The sequence below is a fragment of the Ursus arctos genome, unplaced genomic scaffold, assembly GCF_023065955.2.
Source record: "Ursus arctos isolate Adak ecotype North America unplaced genomic scaffold, UrsArc2.0 scaffold_29, whole genome shotgun sequence".
Lineage (NCBI taxonomy): Eukaryota > Metazoa > Chordata > Mammalia > Carnivora > Ursidae > Ursus > Ursus arctos.
In genome coordinates this window covers 33271152-33296634 of record NW_026622974.1, presented here as the reverse complement: position 1 = coordinate 33296634, position 25483 = coordinate 33271152, and the positions used below count along the sequence as shown (strand labels likewise).

Genomic DNA, 25483 nt, shown 5'->3' with positions numbered 1-25483 from the left:
CCACGGGATATAGATAAATGTTTGAATCTAGGCTTTAAAGCCTGAAGAGACTCTCAATCACTTTATCTGCATAATGTGGAATAGGTAGGAATTCAGTTTTATTATTAAAACCAGGGTAGGCTCACCCCCCCAAAAAAGAGTTTTGACATAGAGATTTTAAAATATTTTATAGCATTAAGTTCACTGAAAGAGAATACAAAACTGTATGTATCCATATAATGTAATATACATCATACATACATAAAGAGATAGAACAGATATATTGATATTATATTTTTAAAGATTGTATTTGTTTGTTTGAGAGAGAGAGAGCGTGTGCGTGAGTGGGGGGAGGGGCAGAAGAGGAGTGAGAGGGACAAGCAGATTCCGCACTGACTGCAGAGCCCATCAGCTCTCAATCCCACAACCCCTAGATCATGACCTGAGCCAAAACCAAGAATCAGACGCCCAACCAACTGAGCCAGCCAGGTGCCCCTGTTGATATATATTTTATACAAACACAAATGTACACACATGCAAAGAGTGAAAGGCTACCAGAAGTGATACCAAAATATTCATGCTAGTTACTTCTGAGTGGTAGAATCACGGCTGAATTATTTTAGATGCTTTAGGATTTTCCAAATTTTCTCTACATCTCTCAAAAAGCAGACTCCTAGTATTCCTTGGTCTCAGTGTGGAATTTTATCCAAATAAACACAAAACTTGTCTAAAATCCTATTTTCCCAAATAGTCTCAAACACCCAAAGGATTTCTTTTTCCTCCACACTCCAAAACCCCTCAAATCTGAGCACATTATTCAAAATACTTTCAGTTCTTAGTCTTAGATTATCAACTCAAAGTAACTTACACTTTAAAAAAAGAAAAAGAAAATATATTGGTTTATATAACTAAAAAGTCCAAGATTGGTTTTGACTTTAAGCATAGCTATATTGTCAAGTTGAGTTTTTTGGTTGCCCTAGGGGGTGAAATTTTGAGCCAGAACAATTATTTACTGGGAACAGTAGTATATTAACATTCCATTTTTAAAGTTACCAATTCAAAAGATTTATTTCTTATTTTTTTTAGTTAAATTTATAAATCTTATTATTCTATTCACCAGTTGAGCTTATTTTAATAATAATTTGTAATTTGTAATAGAGGTTTTATAACATAATTATGTACATTCCCTTAAATATTTTTAAGCTGTAGTTACAAATGGAATATATTTGATTTCCTCTTGAAGTACACCCAGATGATTAAAGAAACCTTCCTGTGTACTTCAGTAATACTCATAAAGCTATACTTATAAATATAAACCTTGAGATTTCCTACACGTTCTAATATAATTTTAAAATGCTATAGGATTTCAACCAGAAATCACAAGTTTAAGCAAATTAGTCAATTTGTTACCTAGTTATTCATTTGTCACTCTCATAGGATAAAATCTTCCATAAGTTTTTAAAAAGCCTAAAATGCTGAAATCCGAACAAGTTATACTTCACTATGAAAAAAATTCAATACTATAGTTTTGTTTTGCTTCATCACTCTGTACTCAATTCTCAAAGCTAGAATTTCAGTTCTTAGATTTAAAGACCACTTACCCCCTAGGAGGCAACCACCTTGTCATCTGGTGAAGCAGAAGTGATTTGAAGACCATTTGGCTTGAAGACTACGGTTTTGACTTGGGTGTGAAATCTGGAATCATAGATATGCAGCGTTACTTTTGTCATGACTGAAAACTAAGCTAAACTTATTTTTATGATTAGTGTGTCAGGGGGTTTGCTTAGAAGTCCACAGAGTCTACATTGTGGGTAAAATCCTATCACTTCCTAATTCTTCTACATTATCCCAGGAAATTTAAGTTTTTCAGAGAAACTACTGTTTCTGAGTGAACAAGTGTGTGTGTGTGAGATACATTACAGTATAATGTATACGTGTGCCTATGCTGCATGTGTGTGTGTGTGTGTGTGTGTGTGTGTGTGTGTGAGTGCACACCCACACAACTAAATTCCTTACATGATCTGTTGATTTTGCATTCTTGAGCCCTCTGGACACATCCGTGGGCCGTTTATTGTAGCTCTAAGCATGGAGGCCACATTACACACGCACGACGCCAGGAGGCATGATAGACCACGGCGTGAGCTGGGCCTTCTGAAATTGTGAACCTAGATGGACCTCTCCAAAGATAGTAACGCTGTTGCATGGGGCTTCAATACTCTTTTAATTTGAAGAAATCTTGCATTAATTTATGTTATTCTTATCAGCTAGATGTATGACTCTTAAAGATTTAAAAACTGCTTACGATTAGATTCTGTCATGTGTCTTAATCTTCAGTTACAGCTTCTGAGGTTATTCTAAGAACTCCAAAGGAGTTCAAAACTCCAAAAGAGGTCCGTCTTCAGACACAACTTAACCTAGCACAAGTAGGGCTGTCTGTTTCCATCTCTCACTTCTGGTTTGTTTTTCTCACTTTTTCGTTCCCTCCCTCACCTTCTCTCTCAGCTTTGTTCTAAGGCAATCTCTTCAAAAATGTCAGAAAAGGTAAACACGAGCAGAACAGCTCTAGGGAAAAGGTTAACTCTAGGGAGCCAGATGCTGAGCCAGAATCTCAACCCCATCACTAAACAGCTGTGGGATTTGAGGCAAGATATTTAACTTCTCTGTGCCTTGCTCCTTATCCATAACTAATTATAAGAGTTCTTCTAGAAGAATCAATGAGGTATATATAAAGTTTTTAGCACAATGGCTGAATTATGAATATGAGTTCAACACAGAACCAAGAATATTGTATTTATTCAACCCTCTCTTTACTTTCTGTATTGTCCTTGTATTCTCATTTTCCTTCTTCTTCTTCTCACAGAAATCCCCAATACTGTTTGATTGCTCTCATTTTTGCACTGTTTATTCTTTTTTTCATTTTTTAATTTAAATTCAATTAGCCAACGTATAGTGCGTCATTAGTTTCAGACGTAGTGTTCAATAATTTGTCAGTTTCATGTAACACCCGGTGCTCATCTTTAAGCTTACAAAACAGCCTCCCTGAGACTTCTTAGGCAGCTCAGCACTTGCCAACTTTTATATTCAGGAAATATCAACACTTTAATTTTAAAGGAATACAATACCTTTCTTAGAATAAAACAGAAATTTAATCAAAAACAAGCAAAAGAAAGTACTAGCAAAATTTTTAGTACAACTTCCTGATATCATTTATATTTAGAGGGCTTTCTGTAAAGCCTTGGGTTTTGTTGACTTTACATGCCAATTGGATAACTTTGGCTTTGTTTCATATAAAATCACTATTTTCTCTGAAGTACTACAATATATTATCTCTCCCTTGCCAGTAGATTGTAAGAAATCTAAATGGTGGTCAAGTGCCATGATTTTGACTTATCTTTACATTCTCCCCAAGACATAGCACAGAGCCTAGCATATACTAGCATGCATGTAATCTCCTACGAAAATGCAATAAGGCACCTGGGTGACTCAGTCAGTTAAGCGTCAGCCTTCTGCTCAGGTCATGGCTCCACGGTCCAGGGATCGAGTTCACATCGGGCTCCCTGCTCAGAGAGGGAAGTCTGCTTCTCCCTCTCCCTCTGCTGCTCACTCTCTCTCTCTCTTTCTCTCTCTGTCAAATAAATTTTAAAAAATCTTTTAAAAAGAAGAAAAGGAAAAGAAAATGCAATAAAAATATAGTTGATATGCTTATCAATTTCAAAAGTGACCTAGAATCCAGAAGACCACTCATTTTTACTAACTGACTAAAATAAGATACAAAGAGGTCTTAGGATAGCGTCGAATGATAGGGAAATCTAGCGAGACAATATGTAACGGAATAAAATGTCATCATTTAGGAAATAACAAGAAAGTATGGAGAGTTGTGCCCAGAAATCAAAATCAGAACCAATTCTTCAAAGAAGGAAAACTTTAATTCATGACATGGAAGAGTATCCTAATAAATTTTCGGTGATTTATTAGAACAACTTATTCTAGCATTGTTCATATTGAAAACATTTCCTCAATCTCTTCCCACCCCGGTCCAGACCTTCTAAACTCAGCCTGAAGTTGAGAATGACTGATCTTAAGAACAACATCTTATTGTAAGTAGTTTTCAACCATAGGACAGTTTTTCCATTGGAAGTAGAAGAAAGGAAATTACTTAAATAATGTATTTGCCTTGGATATCATAGATCACAAAGTTGCTTGACAAATATCATTTTTTTGCTCTTTAGAGTAACCATTTGAAGTATTCAATGAAGACATTATTATTCTCATTTTTAGATGAAAAGTTTGAAATTCAGAGAGAATAGGATTCTTCTAAGAGCATAGTTAGGGAGAGAACCAAGGTTAAAATCAAAAGTGGCAATAAAACTAAAATTGGTATTAGATTCCAAAAAGGGGTGTTTTCTAATAACAAGGGAGTAAAAATACATGCTCTCATATAGAAATACAGATGGAATTAATTGACAAAGGCACAAAGAAAAGCTGCCCAGGAAAATACCATACTTTGCCTAGTTCTAAAAATGAACTTGAGTGTGTCCTTTATCTTTTAAGTTGCCCTTTCTTGTTTTCTTTCTGTCTGAAAAAATTAGTTATTACATAACTAATAAAAGCTAGTAGTTATATACTAGATATCAGCCAGTAAAGAAAGTAATAAAAATTAATAATCCAAAATGTGCTTTCTTGAATATTTATGTTTTTCATATAAATTTTTTCACATAACATATAATGATATACTAAATACTATATTATATATATAGTATTTATATATACATATAAAATAGTTCTTGCAGACAAACTCAACCCTATAAAAAACTCCCATTAACTAAAAAGATATTTTGCTATAGTAATAGTGATCAGGCAACATATAAATAGCTACAGTTGAATTTTAGAGAATTTCAGTATGTAATTTGAGGGCATGGTTTGGCTCACGTTGCAGGGTTGTCCTACCACAAGCGTGACCAGACCATAGGAACTGAGAAACACATTTATCAAAAGTGAAATGTTCAATGACTCCTTTTACTATGTACCAAATACACTGTGTACCTATCATGATTATGAGGTTATGACTGAACATTCAGTCTCCTGGTTTTGAACATAAAAGGTCTCCATTTATATGCCAGACGATATTTTTCAGGGGATGTGTGAGATTTCCCCAAGGCAAGTAAATTGAGAATATATGTAACTCAGGTAAATACTAGATGATTAGTAATAAAAATTCCACCTATTTTTGCAGAGAGTGATTTTTATAGAAACTGAAAGAAAGTTATAAAGTTGTTAGGTAACGGGCTAGAGATATAAGGATCACAAGCAAATTAATCTTCACTTATTATTTACTGCAGTTTTTTTTTATGATTCAAAATATCAAATCCAGCCCAGTTAAGTGGGGCTGATTCACTTCCTGCCTTAGGTGTCATGTGTGGAGGAATTGCTTTTGCAACATCGACACAAATATCATAGCTCACTGTACTTTTTCCTCATATCATTCAGAATGGCTTGAATTTTATATTTGTGCGGTGATTTCATGAAATCTTACTACCTACTCCCACCAGATCCTACGAGGACAGGGAGTGACTATGTGTCTGATGTGTGTATCACTGCATTCTAGAACCTAGCAGAGGTGTTAAATGGGTGGATGTCCGGCGGATAGAAGGTGTGGCTTAAGGCAGGTCTTCAGTGCCCTGGACACCACAATGGTATATCTGAGATGCCCCACTCGTCCTTAGAAGTGGTGACCAGTGGTGAGAGAGAGAGAGAGAGAAGGAGAGAGACAATGTCATGGAAGTTCAACACTCCTAGCCATAACTATCTAGTCTTCTTATTCTCTTTGCTACGTTTTTGTTTTAAAAAATCACGTTCACAAATAACATCTATTTCTGAGTATGTATAATTGTCTGTGTGAAAGGTGAGCTTGAGGACACTGAAACTACAGCAATGCTCATGGAAGAAGAGTAATTTGGGACTTCGTGGGAATACAAAAATGAATGGGTCAACAGAGTCCTGTGGCTGGAGGAAGACCAGGGTGGAGTTTTAGAGAAGAACTAAAGCTCTGTGTAGGAAATAAAAAGAGTCCCAGTACAAACTGTACCTAAAACTGACAGAAGTGGCATCTGGTCTACACCCCTCTCTCAAAAAGCACATGGTACACTGAAGGAAATCTTCTAGCTTCCGTGGACCTCAGTCCAAAAACAACTGTAAGACGGCATGTTGTATTCTTTATAGAAAGAGACAGTCTGTCATATTAACCCAGTTTGTTTCTTCAAAATTCTGAAAACCTCAGTGTTGTAGACAATGAGCCCTCCTTCTATAATGGACAGTTCTACTTGTTCTCAATTCCCAAACAGTACGCTCTAAAAACAAGCTCATACACAAGGGCACACAAGAGCGGTTGCCCAGTCGCATATCCACAGCTTCTCCAACCCTGTACTTTTCTTTTCCTTTCTCAACTTCCCCCATTTAAAGAAATTCCCAACTGGACCAGAAGCACAGCGGCTGGGCTCGGAGATCTGAACTTGCATGGTTATGCAAACATTCCCATATCGGAGCTCACACCCTTTTCCTTTACTCTCATATCACATTTTTACATTTCTTTCCATTTTCTGCATTTTCCATTTCTTTAGTAATACACGAGTTGTATTTAATGGGGAAAATCAAAGTAAAGATAAAATAAGTATCTGCTGAATGTGGAAGTCTCTGACCGTGCTCCGTGCCTTTAGCAGCCATCTCCTTGCCAGGGACTCACTGCAGATGCTCCTCGGAAGTTCTCTTCCTTTTGTTCCATGGCTGACATTCCACCTCCTTCATTTTTTCTCATTTACCTTGATGGTCAACCTGCACTATGGATCCAATTCTTACTCCATAATTAGTGGTTTGAACAGATTTTCTGATGCTAAACTTCTACCTCTTTTTTTTTTAAGACTTTATTTATTTGTCAGAGAGAGAGAGAGAGTGGGAGCACAAGCAGAGGGAGTGGTAGGCAGAGGGAGAAGCAGGTTCTCCACTGAGCAGGGAGCTTGATCCAGGACTCGATCCTAAGATCCTGGGATCCTGACCTGAGCCGAAGGCAGATGCTTAACTGACTGAGCCACCCAGGCGTCCCTCCTACCTCTGTCTCTTATAAGGAACTCAAATCTTATTTTTAGTTTGTTCATGCCTGTAGCCAGAGGCTAGTCCAATCCCATCCAGCCCCAAATTCCGGGCAGGCCTGCGTGATTTACAGCCTGCAGCACTTCACTTCTCCAAGAGGGACATTCGTGACTGTGCAGGGCCTAAGAGGAGTCCTGTTTCCTAAGGGAGCCTCTGAGAGTTGAAGGTCTGAAAGTTGGGATTAACACACTAATACAAAAATAAAGAAATTAAAAATCAATTTTTAAGCTTATCAGTGAGTGAAACCCTAAAGCATACTCAGGGGTTTTTGAAATCACGGTGTTTTAAACTGGTATTTTAAAACTTCAAATTGTGTGTGAACCAAAGAAAGCAATTCGAATTGACTACCTTCTACTCTCATAGGTACTCTAATGACAAAACATCCAGTTACACCCTAATGGTCTTCATAGATTCAATCAGGCATGAAGCTTAAGAATGAAGTCAGGTAAATGGGAAGACTCCCTAAGGCTCCTACAGTGTTTCTCCATCTAAGTTGTTTTCAGTGGATATTCCTTTTTGTTGGGGTTTATGTATACTCACTAATACTCACCTGTCAGGGACAAACAGAACTTTTCTTGACATTCCCTTGAGTTTATTATTTCCTAAAACTCAAAATATAAATACATTGCCTAGAACCAGTAGATCACCAAGCCACTAGCCATCATTGATTTATTACTAAAGGATGCATACTGAAGTGCCCCCACAGGCTAGAAATAAGACATTTATTAGATTTTGCTAGAAGCTGGAAGCTCATGGTGCATCCTGGTGTGGGAAGCTGGGTGAAGGAGACTACTAGGTTCCCAAGCTACAGAAATAAAGAAAAAGAGAGAGGGAGAGAAGAAAAAAAGACATCATTATGCCTTGCCAAGGCCACCCAGGAGGAATATTGACCATCAGACCTATGACCATCAAGTGGGCTGTGCTTCCCTCCTTCTTAGCAGGGAGATACATCAGGTGTGAAAGCATCATGAGCAGTCTGAAGAGGGAGAGGTTCAATGACCTCACCGCACAGTAAAGAAATATACACGGCCACTAGAATCAGTCATGGATGTTGGTGATGGGATCAAACTAGTAGCTGATCTTTGAGAGCTGAAGTGATTTTCTCAGTGACATAGAACGTAAATTACAGTTCTAAGAGTAGAACTCGTCTCCTGACTCCTACTTCAAAAGCCTTTCAAGCTAACCATGGCTGGGGGAAGGACTCATCTCCATCAGCAAACATTTATTTGGTATGCCTGGATCCCGCAGTCCTCAATAGACACTATGGAGATATCATCTCCTTTAGTTCCGAAAAGGGAATTTCAATATAAATCAATAACAAAACAAAAGCAAGAGCCAATGGAGTTTACAATAGGTAGAATAAAGATTAGGCTATAGGGTGTAAAAACGCTAATGAGTATATTTTTTTGAAGGCACTGTGTGATCTGATCAGATTTAATCTTTTCGTTACTTTACCTTGACCTTCTGGAACTTTTCTGAAAAATTCCAAAATACATTACATTTGAACAATTTACAATTGCACAGATTAGTCATAATCAAACTTATGAAAAGAAGATTAAGGGACAATAAAAAATGTACTGTTTAATTGAACTATATTCCTACACACTTAGGAAATTTAAATTGAAAGACATGGACCACAGCCGTATGATCCCATTGTTTATTTTAATAAGAAAATTCTGCAGAGGAAATTATATCACTGGAAAAGAAATCCTGGCATCAGTCATTTATCGCCTTAGTTCCTCATCTCACTTGTGAATTATTTGAAAAAATAAAGCATATATATGCCATGTTAAACTACTGCTAATTTTAAATAATGAATGTTATTAATTTGAATATCTTGTTTTTTATATCTGCAAAAACATAAAAGAAAAGCAGACGCTCTAAGAAAAGGTAGCTAGAATCAAGACAAACATCTGTAGATTTTTTCCCTCCAAATCCTCCTTTAATTTATATTCCAGTGGTTCATGATCAGAGCTGGAATACAAATTTGGTGTTTAGTGTTAATTGCCTGATCCTACCTCACAACACTAATTTTTTTTAGCTTCAAGTGCCAAATTCTTGAAATTACAGCAGAACCAGAAGCAGGGATGCAGAAAGAGTCCTGGAAAATGCCGAGTATAGAAAGGAGGAAGACCCAAGGGATATATCAGCTCAGAGCAAGATCCTCAGCGAAGGATGCATGTGCCTGCCAGACCACTACGGTCACACCACAACACCGCCAGCCCTTGCATCACTCTCTTGCTAACAATTGAAAATGGAGATAACGTTATCATAATATCACTCTATCTAAGGACCACCCCAAAATCTCTTGAGGGCCGAAACAGCAAAGTTAGTTATCCCACCTCTAATGACGAAAGAATAAATGAATTAATAAGAAGGTCAAACTGAAATTGTCTTGAAAAACTGGTGACCTTAACAGGACTAAACATATTCACCAGTGGTGATTCCTATTGATCCACAGGCACAGAGAAGAGCTAGAAAAATTCTAAGCAATAGGAGGGGCAGAAAATCACTTTGCCCTCTACCCCTCAATTGGCAAGAGCTGAAAGGATACTTTTTAATTCAAAATTATTTTCTGAAGTTTCTTAATGAAACAGAGGTCTTTGTTCCTCTTACGAAATACACGGCAGCACTTGCTATACCAGAGCCTTTCGAGAGGATGGGTCTGTCAAGACTCCCATATTGAAACAATTTGTTCATGGATGTTCAGTTATAGATTTCATATTTTTACCCAGAAAAAGCTTAACAGTATTTCCATGTTACAGAATATGTCGGATATAATTTACAGTCTGGCATGTGCTATATTGTATTCATAATGAAAAAGAATTTGTCAGATGCTTCTAAAACATGTTATTTGCCAGATTACATTCTCTGTCTCAGTTAATGAAACCCAATCACCTAAGACAGAAATCTGGAAGTCATTCAATTTTCTTGCCTTTCTCTCATCATCCACTTCACATAGATCACAAAGTCCTGCCTCCTTCCCCACTTAGCATCTCTAAACCCCTCCTCTCCTCTCCATCAGCTTCAACCTCAGACCACTGGAAAGTCTCCTTAGCCTTCCTCTTGCCCCCTTTCTTCTCCCATCCCTTCCACCCTTTCCATTTAGCCCAGCAGAATAGTTCGAGGGCCTGAATACGATTATCTCATGCCATTCAGGGCACTCTGACTTTATGATCTGGCTCTGCCAGATGACATTGGTAGATGAACTCAGTTTTCATTCCGGTGTCTCCACCCCATATACACTGCATACATTAACAGGACTCTGAAATTTCTACCATTCATGGAACACATCCGGTTGTCTCACACTTCGCTATTCTATTTGTAATTCCCTTGCTTTCACTATTTATCTTTACCTTCCAGATCTTGCTTTTCTTCCAAAATGCTCCAGATATCTTTCCTTTATAAAATCTTTTCTCTTCTCTTTTTCTTCTGAATTCACTTCCTTCCCCATGTTCTTCAAAACCCCAATATGCCTTTGCCATACCATTTAAAACACTTCCCATTGAATATTGAATGGATATTTATCAAGTTGAATATTTATCAAGATTGTTCTTAAGTAACCTCTACTGGGGGAAACAACAGAAAAGGATACACTGAGAAAAATAGTTGACTAACACTGTAAGAAATTGGGAGTTCATCTTTAAAGTGTTTTGATACCTGTGAACTAATCAATCTAAACTACAGCCAGTATCCACCTGGACAATATGCCTATGCAATACAAATAGAATAATATAAGGCTCTTTTAATGGAAACGTGACTGATGTGTTGGCTGTTCTTCTGAAATTACCATTTGTTCCTAATACCTTAGGATATTAGACCCAAATTCATGTGGGGTAATAACAGGGTACCTGAATGCCCAGACCGTTTTCTTCAGCCTGTGACAACCAGGGTGAAAGGGGCCGAAAAGTCCTCAAACTTAAATTGCAAAGTTTAAGCCCAGGTGCTTGATTCCATGAGAAAGCTGTGTTCTAACTCCTAGCTCCAGCTAATCCCTTTATCTAAGGTTTCCTGAAGACTTTAAAACTATTCATTCAACACTAAGTGCCTTCTGATCATTTCTTTAAAATACTGCCAAAGAAATGCTTTCCAGACCTGCTCCATACTAAATGTAAGTAAGAAGAGCAGGCCTCTTCCTTTCTCATTGATTTGGTGCTCAGGGTCTCCAAAGTCTTTTTAGTACTTTCTCCTTTGTATACTGGATATAAATAACACACTCGGGGACATTGCAATGTTTTAAACTTGTAAATATCTTAACCATTTTGCTCCTTGTCAATTTCTCCTGCTTCCTTTCTTCGCATAGTACTCAAATCCAGCGGGGTCCTGCTCTTCTTCTTTGTTTCAGAGGACAAAACTCACTGAGAAAAACCCTCTTGTACAAGTACACTGCTGTACTAAGACACTCTGAGTGGTCCTTTGCAACCTGAATAGCTCCAAAATATTGTTTAATCTTATATAATTCACATTTTATGTAATTCTTAATTAAATAACACCTGTGTGTATTCATTTATTCATTTAATACTTAAATGTTGATTAAAGTCAGTGATGTTCTTTAATTCTCTCAGAAATTAATGACTCTTCCCAGAAAGCATGCCCATTCACACAAAAATCTCATATATAATTAATTTAAGTGCTTTGAGGACCCTCTGGAGCTTAACCACACTGTTTCTAGAACTGTTTCTCAAAATTTTGACATCTGTGATCCACAGATTTGGTTCCCAGGCCAAAGAATTATAAAACAATTTAGAAAAATTTAAATAACATTTAATTTGCAATTACTGCTATTAACTCTTTCATATCTGTGAGACAGCTGCAAAATATTTTGTGTCTCCATCAGATATTTTTGCTTCATTAGGTAGACGTGGACCCAGGAATAACAGAACAACGTCTTACTAAAGAGTATTTTCAAAATTCCGTTTGTTGATAGATGTATGACTATTTCTCAAATGCTGGAGGACCGACTGTCTTAACTTGGGATAGGCACATATTCCTTATCTACTCGCTGGTTGTATTTGGCTCTGGAAAACTATTACTTCATATTCTGTCACAACATTTGGATATGGTTCTAAATTATGACCAGGCATATGACCTCAATTTAGCTTTTAGATGAGTGAAAATTTTATCAATACATGGGCACACGCCTGAAGCAGAGGGTGTTACACGAACTAACCAAAAACGCCCACCAATTATTCTCACATTTCCCAGTCTTCCTGCAGTTACATAGAAGCGTGTGACTCTTTCCAGCCAGTAAAATGAAGGTGACACTGACGTACATCCCTTCCAAGCTGAGACAGCGAGAAGCCTGTGTGGGAGTATCCAGCCTGTCCTCTTCTCTGCTGTAGTGACCAGAAAGGTTGTATGTTCCAGATGAGGCAGCTAGAGGATGGTAGAACCTCTCAGATTTGATTCCTGTGGGGCCATGTGAGGCAGAGCCTTGAATGTCCACAATGGGCAGGTGTGAGAACAAGAAATAAATATTTATCATCTGAAGTCATTGGAGTTTCAAGGAAACTTTCACACTGCTACATAGGCCCAGCCTAGCCTAACAGCGACATGATGCTACTGGAACACTGGTACCCCAGGCCAATATATTTTATCGATCTTGTTATCCTTGGCTTTTACAAATCATGTTTCAAAATACTAAAAATATCATGCCTTAGGTGTGACCATTGGAAATCTTGGACATGTTTTTATTAGCTTTAGTACCATGTTGAAACGCTTTAGTTTTTTTTCTTCATTTAAAAAAAATTGTAATTTTTTTCCCTTAACAGCAGGTACAGTTCAATGTCAAGAGCTAAATCATCTTGTATTTGCGACAAATGTCATTACGTCACATGTTGAAAGACATAGGTCTAGTGGCCAGATTCTGGCTAGATTTTAATTAACTACTTTGTGCTAAGTACTACTTACGGCACTAGAAACACAAAGATGAGCAGTGCGGTTTCTCATCCGGACTTGTTCACAAGTTAGCCCAACGGTTCTTAAATGTCTTTCCACACACAGTTACTCTTAGAAATGTTAGTGATTTTTATGTGAACAAAATGCCACTGGCCAAATAAATTGAGGATGCTCTTAACAGCATGGGGTCTAGAGTCACACTGCCCACTCTACTCCATCTTTGGAAAAGCTATGTAATCTCTCTATTCTTTTGCTTCTTTATTTGTAAAATGGAGATAAAATTTTACCCCTTACTTTATGGGTAAAATCAAGTCATGAGCTTAAAGTGCTTAGCACAGTGCTTGATATCCAGAAAGGGCCAAACAAAAGTAGTTATAATTGCTATTCCCTTTTCGTCTGCATCTTGGACACTCACAATAAAATGCAGTATATATAATTATGGGGGAAGACTTTACACTTTTCCTCGTTACACTTAACATTCAACAGAACTGCATTGGAAGATTCCCCTTTACTTGAAACTGTAAGTTAGTTGGGTACTTAGTGACAGTCTAGTTAACAAGCTGTATAATGCACATTTCTGCTTCATTGAAGACCCCTTCCTTCCTTCATAAATTGAGCCTTTCCAGCATATTATCCCAGGCTGGACCCAACATGAGCTTGCCATGACGCTCAGATGTGACATTCTGGTAAGTTTCACGTAATCCGCTCACTGCTCCTGCCTGGTGAGAGTTGCTGGAATGCCTACTGTTCAAGACCCTTTGAGAGTATATTCCATGATATGTGTCTCCAGTTTACCCTCTAATTTTCTTTTGCACGTTTCCTGGACTAATTGGGAAGAAAATATTTTTATTAAATAAATATATTTTAGCCTAGCAGAGTACTGGCCCAGAGTAGACACTCGAGAGATGATGATTCCTTTTCTATTTTTGGCCCCCCTTTATGTGTCACATTAATGAGCAGTGTAAGGTGATTTCATGATTATAGGAAGTTCTCATAAAATTTTGGATAATTAAGAATTCCAGAGTTCCTGTTATATTATTCTAATAATAAATTGGAATATATGAATTCATTTGAACTTGATTTAAATCATGTTTAACATCTTGTATCATAATTATAAACAGCAGTTATTATAGTGCGATACTTGCAGAAACTGATTAAAGGACAGAAGTTTTCCCCTGAACTAAAGGATCCTAAATTACATTTCTGTGGTTCTTGTTGTTGGTATTGTTTCTTTTGCTGTTGTTGCTATTGTTTGGTCTGGTTTGTGAGAGGGTTACCCTGGTTTGTGCTTTGATTTGCATTTCCCTATATACTATTTCTCAGATCCACTATCACGGCTTTCATTGTGTCTTGTTCCTGTTTCCACTTCCAAGATTATTTCTAATTTTTTGTTGTCTTGGAAAATAAATAACCAAGTTATTAAACTTGAGGCTAAAATGTATATCTATCAGGTCTGAGTGCAGGTCTGAAATAGCCCCTGTACAAAATACATGGGTTTGGGGTGTATGGAATTTAGAGCCTCTAACATGGCTATCAGAGGTCTTGTTTGTTAATGTTTAGATTCTCAGTGGAATTCCAGAAAATGAGGTTTCTAGAGACTTGAATTCTGCATGGGAGCTAATTATTATAATATTAATGAAACAGGAATCACTAGAAGACACAGACTTGGAAAGGTAAAGTAATTACAATAAAGTTATAAATTATATATTTTTAGTATACCTTGTCTCACTTTTTGGAAACTAAAAAACTGTGGGTACCAAATCAGATGGTTTATTTCTCTAAGTTTGAAGATCCCGCCTGCAAGATATTAAGTAACATTATCATTTATAAATCATTTTCCAGTTGTTGAACACAAACCACGAATATATGCCTTGAAAGTTTCTGAAAATATGTTTCTTTACTGCTTTTCCAGAGGAAGTTTTATCGGTGAACGAAAGCAGTTTTACTTCCTACTGTGCATAAAACAACATACTTTCAACATGAAATTTTCCAATATAAAACAGTAGGATATAAAGACATAAAATACAGTTATCCTGTAACACTTAGAAATACATTTATATAGAAGACATATGGTAATTATGTTGATTACAACTATTTTGATTTGTAAATACATAAAAATATGAGTCAATGGAATCAAGTTATTGAAAATATCCTTTAAAGTATACAATAAACGATACTTTAACAAAGTGGAATAGAATGAATAATTCCTAAAGCAGCTAAATTCGAAATCTGCCTGACTGCAAGTGCATTATATTCCAAATTCAAACTTACGAAGGCATTTAATTAGAAAAAAAATTGTGAAATACTCTCTGCACCTTCTATTTAGGAGTTTCCGTTGCAAATTTAGTCTCCTACTACACTTTTAGCCAGGTATCTCTACAATATATTTTTTACGACATGCATAGTGAAAACACAATAAATTTTCTCAGGTAGAAATATGATAGGGATAATTAGAGTAGCAGCTTATCTTAAAGATGACTAGTTTAGCTTCTTAGAACTTTGGAATATTGAGTAGTGAATTTCCCTTTTGACTCTAACTTGAGAAAGTGAATTTTAGTCTGCTTTCTCTTAATGTGCATGAGATAGTCCAGAAGCAGTTATTCAAACGCCTGCCATATAGTGAAAACTCAAAATGTTTAGGAAGGCGATACCTTAAGCTCTTTGTTAGCAATTGTGGTTATTTCAGTAATAATCAATATTTTAAATAGCCACAAATTAACAGGCAGTTCCTCTAGATATCTCACTGATGTCTTCAAACATTTGTTGTCAATATCCAAAATAGATAAAACGTAACAATACTGATTGTTTAGAAAGTGGTATCATATTAAGTGGAATCACATGACATTGCCATTTTGTATATCAAAAATGCTCAAATATTAGCAGTTCACATGGTTCAACCTTAATATTTATATCATAGTTACTCTCAGCGTGAATACTGTCTTGCCAATATTTGCATGAAATTCAGGGAAAGGCTAATTAATATATTAATTAGCCTCTCTCAGCTATTTTGTAGAAAAATATTTACTTTTCAAAAGAAGTCAAAGCTTTTCTTATACTAAATTTTCTTCAGACTTTAGAGACCAGCATTACAAATTGTTTCACTTCAAATATGGCCAAATTGGTAAATCACTTGTGACAAGATAATGTTAAAATAAGACCTTACATTTTCCTTGTAAATTTGGATTAGACTGGCAAAGTCTCTTCCTTGAAAAGAAAATTAGAGACCCTTAAACACAGTGAGATTGCCTTACAATTTTCCTGTGATAAAATAATTGAGGGAACTTGCCCCCCCCCCCCACTACTCTGAGCCCGACAAGTTCATCTATCTTTGTAATTCCAGGTGTGAAAAAGGAAGTCCCACATAAAACTCTCTGAGGTATAGATGAAAATAAGAATGTGAAAGATATATACTTAGTTAATGATAACTCAGTTCATGACATATGATCAATGGCACATTTTCACAAATGTAAAACAAAAGCCACAAAAACAAATCACTAGCGGGTCACTTCAGTTGAATCCTCAATTTAATTAGCTTCAACTTATCATCAGTCTAAAACGTATATAAATCTTTTCTGTTAACAATTCAGCAAAACACTCTGAGGTGTATATAATCTTTTGAGTGACTGATAAACGTTGAGAGAAAATATTGGCTAAAAAGACATGAGATCATGATTTATTCCCTTGTGCTACCTGTTTCAGAAGTGCCCCTTCCACTCTACGCACACCAACATGTATCCAGTGTAGTTTCAAGCCTATCGCTTTTAGTTAGAGAAGGTACTTTTGTAACAATCAAAAGCATGTTGGATTATACAGCAGACATCAAAACTTTGGTAATAGCCTTGATTTAAAAATCCATAAATGCGCTCATTTTTCAATGAGGCAACGAAGCTAAATCAGTTTCCGTATTGTAGGGTTGCTGAAGTATTGTTCTAGGATAAAAACCGAATTGGATTAGCAGTATGCAAAGCAAACACAGTACAAATGATTGAATATGATGTGCAGTGATGGTCCATTCTTTTGTGCACTAAAATAAATACTTTTCAAACCCCACCTCTGGGGCAGGTACAATGTTAGAGACTGGGAGCAGATAGACAAATAAAGCTCCTATCTTTCTGAGTAGTTGTAAAAGCATCAACATGCGCTATAGTAAAATCGAATCTTCTCATCTACTGTAGCCATACTCTATATATAAAGTTTCTAGAAACGCCAAACTAGCAAAAACTAAATCATTGCTCTGAGAGGAAATATAGGGTTAGGTTCCTGTAAGCCTCTGGTCACATTTTGATCAATTGATCAGTGCGTAACCTTGTTTGATGTGTGTTTCTGTTTAAAGACACCTCATTTACAATGTATTGATTCATTAAAATTGAATTCATGGTCAATAGCACTATAACTCATGCCTGAATGAAAGTTATCGAACACACATATTTTCTCCATAAGACATAACACAGCCTTCTTGTACTTAGAACACTAGACAGTACTTCAAAGCTACACTTGAGGAACCATTTTAAACAGCAAAATCTTTCAACAAAAAGCATAAAAATGAAAAAAAAAAAACCTCAAATGTAACACTAAATAGATCACAAAAAGGACACTTATTTACCACAGGAGAGATGAAATAAAAAGGAAGGGTGTCACTTTGACCTCAGCTGGAGATGTGCACCTTAGGCAACTCAACTTTCACTACTCTGTGCACGTCTATGAATGACCATGAAAGTGCCATGAGTATTACTTGACAGAACAAATAAATTTCAGTGAGTAGGGAAATTAACAAATACAGGATCCTTAAATAACAAGAATCAACTGTAATTGTATGTATAGTTGCATGCAATGAGACATATGTAGTATTTGCATATGCAAAGCATTATGTAGCAATCACTGGTCTTCTCATCTTACAAAAAACACCAGGATCTTTCCTGCTTTAGGTCTTTGAAAACACAATATGCTATTCCTTCTAATAGAAGGTAGTTCTCCAAACACTTTGCATGACCACCTCTTCCTCATATCTTCTAAGCCTCCATTAACATGCATCTCCTTGGAGGGTCTTCTCTGTTTGCTCTGTTCAACTTACCCCTATGACTTCTACCCCTTTTACCTTATTTCTCTTAAAATACTTGCTGTACCAAAGAATCCCTCTCTCTGCTGCATATTCCTGTAGGTGCAGAAGCAGAGAGAGCTAGGACATGGATATGGTCAAATTAAATAATGCTTAAAAGATATTTTGAATACATAATGAAAACTAACTGATTAAAGTTTTGCTAATACATTAAAAGGCTGTCAAAACCACTCTATCTGAGCTAAATATCTGTAAAACTTTGAAACACTTAAAGCAAATTTTGGTGATTATGAATTTATAATTTGGCAAATTGGTCAACCTGAAAACGTTCTGTGAATCTTCCAAATTTTGAAATAAGTGAAACCAAAAATGACTTTGAGAGAGATTAAAAAGTAATTAATGTAAACTAAAAAGTTCCCATATGGATTATATTTTGGTTACACTGTCATTGAAAATATTCAAAAAATAAACATACATGAATACATTCATAAAGTACATATTAATGAAAGGACAAAACAACATTTAACATTTAAAATGATGATAAGAAAGAGTACATCAAATATATTCTTTAGATAACCTATTTATCATCTTCAAAAAAAATGATTTCTTGAAAAATATTTTGAACAAGTGGGAGATTTGTGAGTTCCTCAAATTGTTTGTTGGTATGTTGAGTTTCCAGTAATTTGGCTTGCTTCCCTCCCAACAGCATAATTTTCAGAAATGGAGCAGTTAGTGATAACATCAAAAATCTTGCATGTGGAGTGATGTCAGTGAAAAAGGGCAGAAGAAGAAGTTCCAAATTCTACTACTCCATAAAAAAGCACAAACACTGTCAGAATCAACTTATTTGGAACACTGGGACCTGTAGCAACATGAATAGCATCTATTCAAGGAAAACAGCTGGTTTTCAGTAAAAATAGTGAAATTTGTGGCATTTTAACTTGCCCCATTCTCATTCCCCTCTCCTCTGTTCAGTGGTAAAGCCATGCAAATAACAGTCTGCATTCCCAATACGAGAGGGAGAAGAATGGATCTCATTCGCAAAGAATTATAATTATTTCCTTAAACCTTTCTAGTGGCTCCCCGGAGAACCAGCTTAAAAAATTTGATTTACTTTGCTTAATTTGAAACTGACCCAGTGTTAAAGTTGCTTCCTGGGGACATTTCAAAAAACATTTGCAGGCCCATATTTTGGACTCTGCTGCCCAAAGCAATAGGTGACAATTGGGACTGTCAAGGACCATCACGGACTAGCCAAGGAGCTTGAAGGGAAAGGCTGGGGAATGAAATGTACAAAAGGGGCTTTGAAAAGTTCCAGCATACTCTTGGGAATACAGAAGTCCACACACATGCTCAGACCTGTGGATATGCTCAGAAAAGATCTCATAAGGTCTTAAGCTCTCACTTTCTGCTGACCTTGAGGCTCTGCAGAAGTAGGAAATAAATGCCAAGGCAGAATTAAAACAGTCTAGTTAAGCATTAAAGGTGAGAAGGAATTTCCCAACCCAGAGTCAAATTGCAAAGACAGGGAGATTTTTTTGCTTATTTGCTTTTGGCTATAGCAATTTAAGGAACTCTCTGTAAAAGAACTAGCTAACAGAACACAGACTTTAGAAGAGACTTTCAGGGTCAAATACAACAAAAAACATAGAATTTACAAAATTAGTTTACAAAAGTCACCAAATAACAACTATAATAAAAAGTAACAACAATAAATCTGGGGAGAGTTGAAAATTTGATTTCCACAGTTGCCTCATTATAATATTAAAAATGTCTGGTTTTCAACAAAAGATTACAAGGCATGCAAAGAAACAAGAAGGTATGGTGCGCGCGCACACACACACACACACACACACACACATCAATAGAAAGTGCCTGAGGAAACCCAGACAATACACTAAGACTTTCAATCAGCTATTGTAATTATGTTCAGTATGTTGCAGAAAACCATGTCTAAAGAACTAAAGAAAGTGTGAGAATAGGCCTTACCAAATAGAGAACATCAATTTAAATATAGAAATGATAACAAAAAAAAAGAACTAAATAAAAACTAAGGGGCTGAAAATATAATAACTGAAATTTAGAAATTCACTAGAGGGACTCGATAGCAGATTTGAGATAACAGAAGAAAGCATTAATAAACTTTAAAGTAAATCAGTTGAGATTATGAGATTATCCACTCTAAGGAACAAAAAGTAGAAATAAAAAGAAATGAACAGAGCCTAGAAGACTGGTGGGACACCATCCAGGGCAACAACATATATATCATGGGACTCCTAGAAGGATTGGAGAAAGAGAAGGAAGCAGGAGAAATACTTTGGAAAAAATAATGACCAAAAACTTCCAAAACTTGATGAAAAGCATTTTTCTACATATCCAAGGAGCTCAAAAAATTCCAAGTAGGAAAACCTCAGAGATCCACACCAAGCACATTGTAATCAAACTGTTGAAAACCTAAGACAAAGACAATCTTGAAAACAGCAAGAAAATAACTTGTCACACATAGGGGATGCCTAATAAGACTAACACCTGAGTTTTCATCAGGAACCACTGAGGCCAAAAGACAACGGGCTTACATACTTAAAAGGATAAAAGAAAAAAAAAACCTGTCAAACATGGATTCTATATCCAACAAAACTATCCTTCAATAATGGAAGAGAAGTTAAGACATTCCTTGGTAAACAAAAACTGAGAGAAGTCATCACTAGCATTATCAGGTTGAAATGAAAGGACACCAAAACAGTAACTCAATTCCACATGAAGATATAAAGAATGCTAGGAAATGTCACTACATAGATAAAGATAAAAACAGTTTAAATGTATCTTTTGTTTTAACTCAGTTTTTTATCTGATTTAAAAGAGAACTGTATAAAGCAACAATTTTATTTTTTTAAAGATTCTTTTTATTCATTTATTTATTTGTTTGAAAGAACGAGAGAGAGAGAGAGAGAGAGAGAGAAAGCACGAGAGGAGGGAGGGTTAGAGGGAGAAGCAGATTCCCCACTGAGCAGGGAGCTTGATACGGAAATTGATCCTGGAATTCCAGGATCATGACCTGAGCAGCAGGCTGTTGCTTAACCAACTGAGACACACAGGTGCCTCTAAAGCAACAATTTTAAATTGAAGTTGATGTGTACAATTACACGATGTATAAATCACACAATGTATAAAGATGTAATTTGTGGCAATAACAACATAAAAGTTGAAAGACAAGGTATATAGAAACAAAAATATTGTATATTATTGAAATTAATTTGATAATGATTTGAACCAATTATTATAAATTAAGATGCTAACTGTAGTCTCCAGAAAAAAAAAAAAACAGGAAGAGAATAACAAAAAATACAGTAAAATGTATGACAAAGAAATTGAAGATATACAATACAAAGTACCCATAAAACACAAAACAAGTAACAATGGAAAAATTGAGGAACAAAAAGGCATCAGACACATTGAAAACAAAATCTAGCATGTGACCACAGGAATGGAAGAAAAATCATATGGAGAAAATGATTATTGTCAATGAAAGACCAAATAATAAATAATTTGGGGTGTTAGAATTTTTATCTCCAGGGATATTAAATAAGCAAAAAAGAATAGAGCTATCAGGGAGGAGGTGCAGGTCCAGGGGCAACAGTTTGCACTGAGTGAGGGCAAATGACAGGAGGAGAGGGGGCAACACCGACAAGGAGGGAGAGAAAATGGTCTAGTCCCAAAAGAGCAGGTGGACAATTGCCAAAGTTATGATTTACAGCAGTGAAAGGAAGCAGAAAGACACCACCCCTGACACTCTCCTGTGAGATGTGAAAGAAAAGAAATAAGCTGCTGAAGAAGGCAAGTGGAAAGCAGATCCTCTGGGGTTGAGTGAGGGTGGGTTTCAGCAAAAACTAGTAGAGTCACACACAGACACACACACACTGACCTAGGTCTATTTTCCTCCTCTTTTAGTACTGATGTTCCCTTTTCTGTATGCAGCAGTGATTCAAGCGGAACACAGTAACATTAACTCTGAAGAAACACAAAGGCAGTAGAATATCCTGGACTCATCTATTAGCATAGCGTTCTGAGTTGCAAAACTAAAAAAAATATTAGCTTTGTTTTAAAACAGACAATATATTCTCAAGCATACCTATATTAAGACACCAGCCATTGTACAAAACAAAACTATTTGGCAACAAGTAGATATTCCATGTTCAAAAGACAATATGTAAATTGTAATTGAAAAATGAATTCTGAACAGCAAAATAGTTTGGTAGCGTGAGTAATCATGCAGAGAAAACTACAGTTAAATAAGCAAGGTCATTCACCAAAGATGCTAATAATTAGGTACTATGATTAACTTTCAAAGAGCTAATCTGCTGGAGTGAGCTTAAAAGGCTAAAACTGTGCAAGAGAAAAATAAGGATATTCAAATGAAAAGTCTCTGTTGTACTGTTTGAGTCCTGAAGCATTTAGATGCTGTCGGCTTCGATTCTCATTCCTGGTTTTGCTCCTAAACCCAAATACCAAATCAGAAAGGAGTTTTGTTTATTTTCCTAATGAATTATCAAATTCCAGAACAATGCCCATTTCCTAATGTGTTCTCTTCACATTTTGAAACACCCCCCTTCTCCTCGTTCTCTGAATTTTATCACCTTCCAACACAGTTAATATTACAGACTAGGCAAATGACACTTGGTGTATATGTAACCTTGGCCTAGTTGCTTAACTTCCCCGTAACTCTGTTTTCTCATATGTAACATGCAGAAAATTACCTATCTCATAAGACTGTGGTAAAATTAAAGCAGGAAATACATATAAAATGTTTTGTAAATATTTTGCTTAGCACATACCAAGCATCAAATAAATGTTAGCTGATACTTTAAAACAAATTTTTTATTTATTTTTGTTTTTATCAAAGCATTAAATGCAAATGACTAAAATAACATTTTTAAACACTCTTTCCTATATCTAGACTAATTCCCCAAAAACTCTTTAGGCCAATGTTAAAAGCCAAAGACTTAGTGAAGCTACATGTTAACTTGTATAATTTTGTCTAATAGAGAATGTAACCAATTTTGGTTCAGTATAAAACATAATCCCTAAAGGATACAATTTATTGTCTATAGGACATTAAGCAATTTTGTATCTTATCGACAACCTTACCCTTACATTTCTTTCTGACATTGCCTAACAATATTTAGTAGCTCACATATTCTATAAACTTGTAATAGCATCTTTCCAGTTCCCCCTTTAATTAATGAGTTGAATAAAATACTTGACACACCTTCATTTTATAGTTAAATGAGAGTGGTCATTTTACTTTTTTGAAAATTATACTTTAACAAAACTAATCTCACTCAACTGTTTCCTCCAGTGGTTACTTAATATATGTAAAAATTATTTCTAGTGCTACTTCTCAGTTTATCAAATGTAGACATCTAAAGACAGATTTAGGGGCGCCTGGGTGGCACTGCGGTTAAGCTTAAGCGTCTGCCTTCGGCTCAGGGCGTGATCCCGGCGTTACGGGATCGAGCCCCACATCAGGCTCCTCTGCTATGAGCCTGCTTCTTCCTCTCCCACTCCCCCTGCTTGTGTTTCCTCTCTCGCTGGCTGTCTCTATCTCTGTCGAATAAATAAATAAAATCTTTAAAAAAATAATAAAGACAGATTTACTTATCTAAGGACTTCCTGTTGTGATTGATGAGGATTCAATCTCTTTAGGCCCACACCTTTTAATACAATTCTGATGTTACAATATTTTAGTTCCTCTCTGGCTCATTCTTATAACATTTAAGTAATAAAATAAATTTATTTCTTGTTTCTTCAACTTAAAAGAGTATTGTATGATTATTGCACAAGATGAGACTGTTCATATCATTCTCCACCTTTCAGATCTTTATCCCTTTCTGCCCATCTTTATCTTTTCTAATAATGAATAACAGTCTGAACAGAATGTGTAAAAACTGATTTTTTTATTCCTCATGCTTGGGGTTCTCTAAGATCCTTGTATGTGTGGCTTAATGCCTTTTATTACCAAGGGAGAAATTTTCAGCTATGATCTCTTTACATATTTTTCTGCCCCATCACCCCTCTCTTCCTTTTCTTGGACTACAGGATCATAAACAGTTTGATATTGTCCCACACCCTGTAAATGCTCTGTCTTGTCTGCTTTTTTAATGTGCTTTCTCTTTGTTTCCATTTCAGTAATTTCTGTTGGACTATCTTCAAGTTCACCGATTTTTTTTCTCCTCTGCTGTATTGAGTTTGCTAATAAGTCTGCCCATAGAATTGTTCCTCTCTGTTATCCTCTTTTGAGAAATTTCTATCATTTCTATTTGACTCTTCTTATAGTTTCCATTTCTCTGCTGAGATTATCTATCTCTTTATAAATTCTCTTCACCTTTTCCATTACATTATGTTACATATTATTCAGTTATTTTAAATGCCCTGAGTTTACACATCTAGATCATCTCTATGTCTAGTTCTATTGATCATTTATCTCTTAAAATTTTGTTGGTTTTTTTTCCCCCATGTTTTGTGTGTGTGTCACTTTTTTTTTAATTGAATGCAGTTCATTATGTGTAGGACAGCTGAGACAAAGTTAAATAAGATTTATGCATGAGAATGTCACTTCTTCTGTGGGGTATCTACTACCTATACTTTTAAAATATGAACTCTTCTATCCCTACTACTATATTTACAAATGAGATTTAATTTGTAGAATCATTTGTATCAGACAGAACTATTTTACTTCTCTAGAAACATCACTGATGCTGCCATCACTATTTTGGGGGGGGGGGTCTGGAATGAATTGCTAGACCCCATCAAATATTTTCTTTTTTTAAGTTACTTTGTATAAATTCAAGTCTATTTTTGTTTCCAGGTGAAACAAAGTCATCCACAATATGATCTTGATCCATATTTCCAGTTACTACATAGGAAGTGCTCACCAATTATAGTTCTACCAATATAACCTCATCTTATACATAAATGAGTAATTCTGAGATTAAATAAATGAAGTCAATTTGGCAATGTTCTTCTTTGGAGTCAGTAAGTCATGAAAAAGTCTTAATGTAGTATTTCTCTTCAAAATATTCTATTGCTCAAACTCCTGAAAAGACTACAAATAATTTTCACATAAGATTCATAATATCTATGTTGAAGGGGAAAAAATCAAAGATAAAGATATTTTGAATCATTTAGAAATTGATTTGGACATGTGACAATTTGTTCAAATTTGGAACTCATTAGCCTTCCAAAGCAATGTAAATGGAAACTGTTAAAATATCTCAGATGTGTGATTCTCACTTCATGGCACTTAAAAACTGGAAGTAAGACTTAAATGGATAGCTTTTCAAGAAAATTATCTATATAAATATAGAATAGATAAAATAAAACCAATATGGTTGCCAGATAAAATATAGG

At 35.8% G+C, this 25483-nt stretch overlaps 1 protein-coding gene across 3 annotated transcripts in view; it reads right to left on the bottom strand.

The window, feature by feature from the left end:
- Nucleotides 1-25483, bottom strand: part of BCKDHB (branched chain keto acid dehydrogenase E1 subunit beta) — a 580561-nt gene that overhangs the window by 94608 nt on the left and 460470 nt on the right. For all 3 annotated transcript variants that reach the window (XR_008956183.1, XR_008956185.1, XR_008956187.1), the window contains 2 exons: nt 3454-3604; nt 1581-1674 (listed from right to left, as the gene is read on the bottom strand). The gene's annotated coding sequence lies outside the window, so the exon portion shown is untranslated. The remainder of the gene's footprint in view (nt 1-1580; nt 1675-3453; nt 3605-25483) is intronic.